Consider the following 5213-nt stretch of genomic DNA (forward strand, 5'->3'; position numbering starts at 1 on the left):
AAAGCAGATCTAACCTTAACGCCACCTTTCTACTCCTATTTCTTAGTCCCAAAGTCAAAGGTGAAAATCAAGAGCCCTCCCTGACCCCGACCCGGGTATGTGTCTCCCTGGCCAAAGTTCAGGAAGACAGTCATTTAGTTAGATCCTGTCGTGGATTGGATTCCCCCGGGAGCAGACCCCGACACAAGGATTTGTGTATAAAAAGTTTATTTGGGAGCTGATCCCAGAAAACATCACGAGAGGAGCAGGGAAGGGCAGCAGAGGCGGGACAGCAGCACCAGAGGTGCATTAGCGCACCCGCGGGGGCAGCTGGGCTCAGTCCTGCCGGGGCCGCGGGGCGGGTAGCGCAGGCCGCTGAGTTACCCACCCCAGGAGCTGGGGTACCCGTCCACCAGCTCCCGCCTTCGTGGGGGAGGGCAGCTCCTGGAAGATTAATCCCATTGCACTTCAACCTGATGCCGGCCGTGGGAAGCTGGCCAAGAGCACCTGCCACAGGTACCAGAGGTCCCACTGGCCGAAGGGTGGGGACGGAGCTGGCATAGCCTGGCCGCTCGGCTGGAGGACAGGACAGCAGGTTCTCACGTCCTGCGCCTGAGGCCGCCGCTCAGGGCTCCCCCGGCCAGCGCAGCCCCCTCCTGCCTGCGCACCCTTCCTACAGGGCTCCTGCCCCCTCCCTGGCCGGTGCTCCACCTGGAACAGCTCCCAGCAGAAAGAAAAGCGACGGACAGAAGAACCGCGGCCTCCGTTTGCCGTCCTGTGACAAAAGTCCAGTACTTTCCAAACTGCTCCCATTATGGTTTTGGGGGTCCTTGAGCCCTGTGTCAGAGGTCAGGGACAGGCCAGTCCTCCTTGCACCCTCAGCAGGCGATGAGTTTCCTCCCGGGTCTAGGGTCCTGGCTGCAAAGAGAGGGCGATGTGAGGCGGCAATGGTGCAGCATGGCCACCAGAGGGCAATGCAGGTCAGGAAGCAGCCTGCAGAGGCCATAGGGCTGGAGAGAGAGCCAGAAGCATTCTCAGGAGTGAGAGGTCCGCGCTCAGGCCACCTTCTCACTCACTGAGGTTCTGCCAGGACTCACTTAGTAGTGGAACCCTGATCCGGGCCCCCGAAAGGACACTCGTGGACAGGAAGGACCGCCATGAGCCAGGACCCGCCTGTCTCGTGGGTCTGTACAGCGCATTTTAGCCAGGGCCTAGCAGACTTCCCAACATTGGCTATGTAGGCAAATCACTTGGGGATCTTGTTAAAATGCAAATTCTGATATGGTGTGATGTGGAACCTGAGAGTCTGCATTTCCAACAAGCTCCCGCGTGCTACTGATGCTGCTGCTCCAAGAACCACCTTGAGAAGTAAGCTCCCCTTCCGGCCTGGCAGGGAGGAGGAGCTGGGGAGGTTCTCTGCTGCTGAGCGGGGCAGCCCCAGGCTCCCCTGTGGATCAGAGGCCTCCCAGCAGCTCTCCAAGGGCCCGGGGGGCTGGCACTGCGCAGAACCTCCCACGTGGCCTGCCCTCCTCAGGGCTCGGGCCAGGCAGACGGACAAGGCGTTTTTTTGCTGCAGATTTCCAACTTGAGGCCCAAAGATCCAAAGTGACTTGAACAAGCTTACTCGCCTGCAATGTTTCTGGCTCTAGTCAAAGAAGGCTGCTGTAGGAGGTCTCATCCTGGACACTCAAGAGATTGTTACGGAGCTTTAAAATCCTGATTCCTGGGCCTCACCCCAGACTAATTAAATCAGAAACTCTGGGACCAGAGAGTTCATAGCGTTCTCCGGATGATTCCAGTGTACAGCCAAGATTGTGAACCACTACCTAGACTGGTGCTTCTCTAACTTTAGTGTGCTCATGAATCACTGCAGGGGAGGTGGGGGGCGGGTATTAAAATGCAAATTCCAATTCAGTAGATCTAACATGTTCCCAGGTGGTTTTTGATCCAAGGACCACTCTGGGTAACAAGGGTACAGAAAGAGGACACCTCCTCTCCACCCACTCCCACCTGGGCTCCACACTAGTTGGGGGAGGGATGCAGTCAAGTGTCAAAATGTAGACTGATGACACTTGGCATAGCAGGTCTTCAAGATCGAAACCTGAATGATTTGGAAGGGCCTTCTGTATCATCAGAGACAGAGCCATCTGCACTGCTTCTACTAATGTGTCACTGGGAGCATTCCAAGAATTACTCGTTCCTTCTAGAAGTTCATCCGTAGAGGAGTTCCCATATCTATTTCGGCCCTGCTGACCACTCTCCTGCTCTCTCACTACAGGAGCCACCTCCTCCACAGGCCTGGCCTTCAGCTCCTCAAACTTAACAGGTCCAAGGCCAAATTCCCCATCACTCCCCAGATTTGCTCCTCCTCCCATGCCCCCACCCCAGTGAGGGCATTTTGAGGGCACTTCCATCCATGCCTGTGTTCAGGCTGGACCCCTGGCTGTTATCCCTGGCTCCTTCCTCTCTCATCCTCACTGCCCAGCCCTGTGCAAAAGGGCCTCTTAACGTGGCCTCCCAAACAGCTCTCGGGTCCTCCCAGCTGCTCTCCTGGCCCTGCCACTGCTCTCACCCTGGCTGCATTCTCTCTTACCAAAAGTCTGCAATGTCTCCTAACTGGTCCTTCTGCCTCCGAGCCCCAGCATTTTCTGTATGTTTGTATCTTCTCCACCAGCCAGTGAGCTCCTGGAAAACAATGGGTGTAAACTGTGTGCAGCGTCTAGCATAGGGTAGGTGTTCAATAAATGCTTTTTGCAAGTAGGAGTGAGTAGGAAGTGTGCTTGGTCTTAGTTCAGTTCATCTCACTGCGATCTTGGGTGAGCCTTTCCTTTTCCCTAGCCTCACTCTTCCTTCTGAAAACTGGACCCAACCATCTCACAAACAATTCTCTGCCTCCTGCGAGGTGAGCGTGAGGCTCTCCTGCTTATTCCTGCCCCGAGGGCCAGATGGACAGCTGAGTTGGCCCAGTGTCCCAGGCTGCCCCGTGGCCCTCCTGAGCCTGGGAGGGAAGGTAGCTTGAGATGGGAGCCTTTTTTTTTCTTTCTCCATGCACCCCTAGCTCGTGCCCTTCCCTGAATCTGGAATTCCTGGGTCTGAGGAGGGTCAGTGCGTCACTTCCACCCCAACCCAGGCCCTTGCCCTGAAAAGTGTGGCCCAGAGACCAGCAGCATTGAGGTGACCTGGGAGTTTGCTGGAAGTGCAGAATCTCAGGCCCCACCAAGAACCACTTGAATCAGAAGCTGCATTTGGCAAGGTCCCCAGTGATTCTCACGCACATTAAAGTTTGAGAAGCAGCAATCTAGAAGTGGAGCGGTGAAGACAGAAAGCAAAGAGGGGTAGAGGGAGAAGATAGAGAGGGAAGCTTCTCTCCCGGCCACCTCACCCTGCCCTGCCTCCCTGGAGTAGAGTCTCCCTCCTTCCACCCTCCATTCACTACCCATTCGCTAGCACATCACCCCCTTTATTTCCTTCAGTCACATAGGATTCATTTGTTCTCTGCCCCCTTCCCTCCCTGTGATATAAATTCTAACAGAGTTGGAAACTTGTCTCTCCAGTCCGTTGCTGTGTCCCTGTATTAGTCAGTCAAAGGGGTGCTGATGCAAAATACTAGAAATTGGTTGGTTTTTATAAAGGATATTTATTTGGGGTGGGAGCTTACAGATACCAGGCCATAAAGCATAAGTTACTTCCCTCACCAAAGTCTATTTCCACGTGTTATAGCAAGATGACTGCTGACATCTGCCAGGCTTCAGGCTTCCTGGGTTCCTCCCTTCCAGGGTCTTGCTTCTCTCTTGCTTCAAGGTTCCTTTTTTCCCAGGGCTTGCTTCTTCCTGGGGCTCAGCTTATGGCTTCAGCATCAAACTCCAACATCAAAACTCCAAAATCAAAAACCCTCAGCTCTGTCCTTTGCCATGTCTTTTATCCATGAGTCCCCACCCACCAAGGGATGGGGACTCAACACCCTAATGACGTGGCCCAATCAAAGTCCTAATAATAACTCAGTCATGCCCAGTACAGACAAGATTACAAACATAATCCAATATCTGTTTGGAATTCATAACTATATCAAACTGCTACAATCCCCAATACTCAGCACACAGTAGGTGCCCAGTAAGTATTTGTTTGAATAAACAAATGGATTAAATGAAACATACCATTATTGATTTCTTGCTGCTGCTAACAAGTTCTGGCAGCCACCTAACCCAAAGGCGTTGTTTCATTCTTTACATTTCAAATGGGCCATCATCAAGCAACTTGGTGCTTCAAGAAGAGCATCAAGAGATCACAAAGGCCGAACCAGATTGGGATAGACTGCAAAAGTGGCCACAGTTCTTCCCTCCCCAGTGGGTACGTGTCTTTGTAATATGAATTTGTCATTCCTCCCAGCAAGGCTGGACTCTAGTTCTCCTCCCACCCCCAACTTTGAAGCTTGGCCATGCGGCTTGCTTTGGCTAGTGCGACATTAGCAAACATGCTGCAAGCAGAGGCTGGGAAATGCTTACACACTGGAACTTGCTCTCTCTCTTGTTGCTCTTGGCACCCTATGACCACCACCACGTGGAAAAGCCCAGGCTGACCAGCTGGGCAACGATGGCCGTGTGACGCCCACTGTCCCAGCCGACATCCAGCCAATGGCCAGGCAGGTGTGTGAGGACACCCTGGGCCATCAGCCCCAGCTGGGACACCCACTGAGTGCAGAGAGCAGCCAACGCAGCCTTGACCAGCAGGTCTGCCCAGCCAAGTCCTAGAATCATGAGAAATAATAAATCTTGGTTGTTTTAAGCACCTAATTTAGGGGTGAGTTGTTACCACACCAAAAATAACTGGAACATAGATGGACTTTCCTGGCAAAGAAAGTAGACTGAACACATGTTTTAGGTCTGCCCCTCCTGAAACCCCTCTAAAATGATGGGAAACAAATTATTTAAAAACTGTAAAGCCGTAAGAACAAGTGGGAGAGATGACAGCAGGAATAATATTTTGAAAGCTGGGGAGCAGATTGATGAGGGGACCCAAGAAAGCTGTGCTGTAATCCCGCAGGGGTGAAAGTTGACAAGCAACCTGACTTTAGGAAGCCTCAGAGATTGGACTGGCTACTTCTGAAAAGTGTGGGGGCTAGAATGAAGGTAGGCTCAAAGCTGGAGGACTGTTGAGTGTCATTCAGGCAGCAGCCGGGCTCTCTTGCCTGCCCACCACCCCAATGCAGCGGGTGCTCCTTGCCCACCCAGTGCTGG

General features: G+C 53.1%; 1 long non-coding RNA gene across 1 annotated transcript; it reads right to left on the bottom strand.

Moving 5' to 3' along the window:
* On the bottom strand, positions 1-4332 carry LOC139439017 (uncharacterized). Its single transcript, XR_011648793.1, has 3 exons — positions 4134-4332; positions 2573-2664; positions 1-897 (listed from the first exon to the last, which is right to left on the bottom strand). It is a non-coding gene; the product is annotated as an uncharacterized lncRNA (long non-coding RNA).
* Between the last annotated feature and the right edge of the window lie 881 nt (positions 4333-5213).

Source organism: Dasypus novemcinctus, chromosome 5 (genome assembly GCF_030445035.2).
Source record: "Dasypus novemcinctus isolate mDasNov1 chromosome 5, mDasNov1.1.hap2, whole genome shotgun sequence".
Taxonomy (NCBI): domain Eukaryota; kingdom Metazoa; phylum Chordata; class Mammalia; order Cingulata; family Dasypodidae; genus Dasypus; species Dasypus novemcinctus.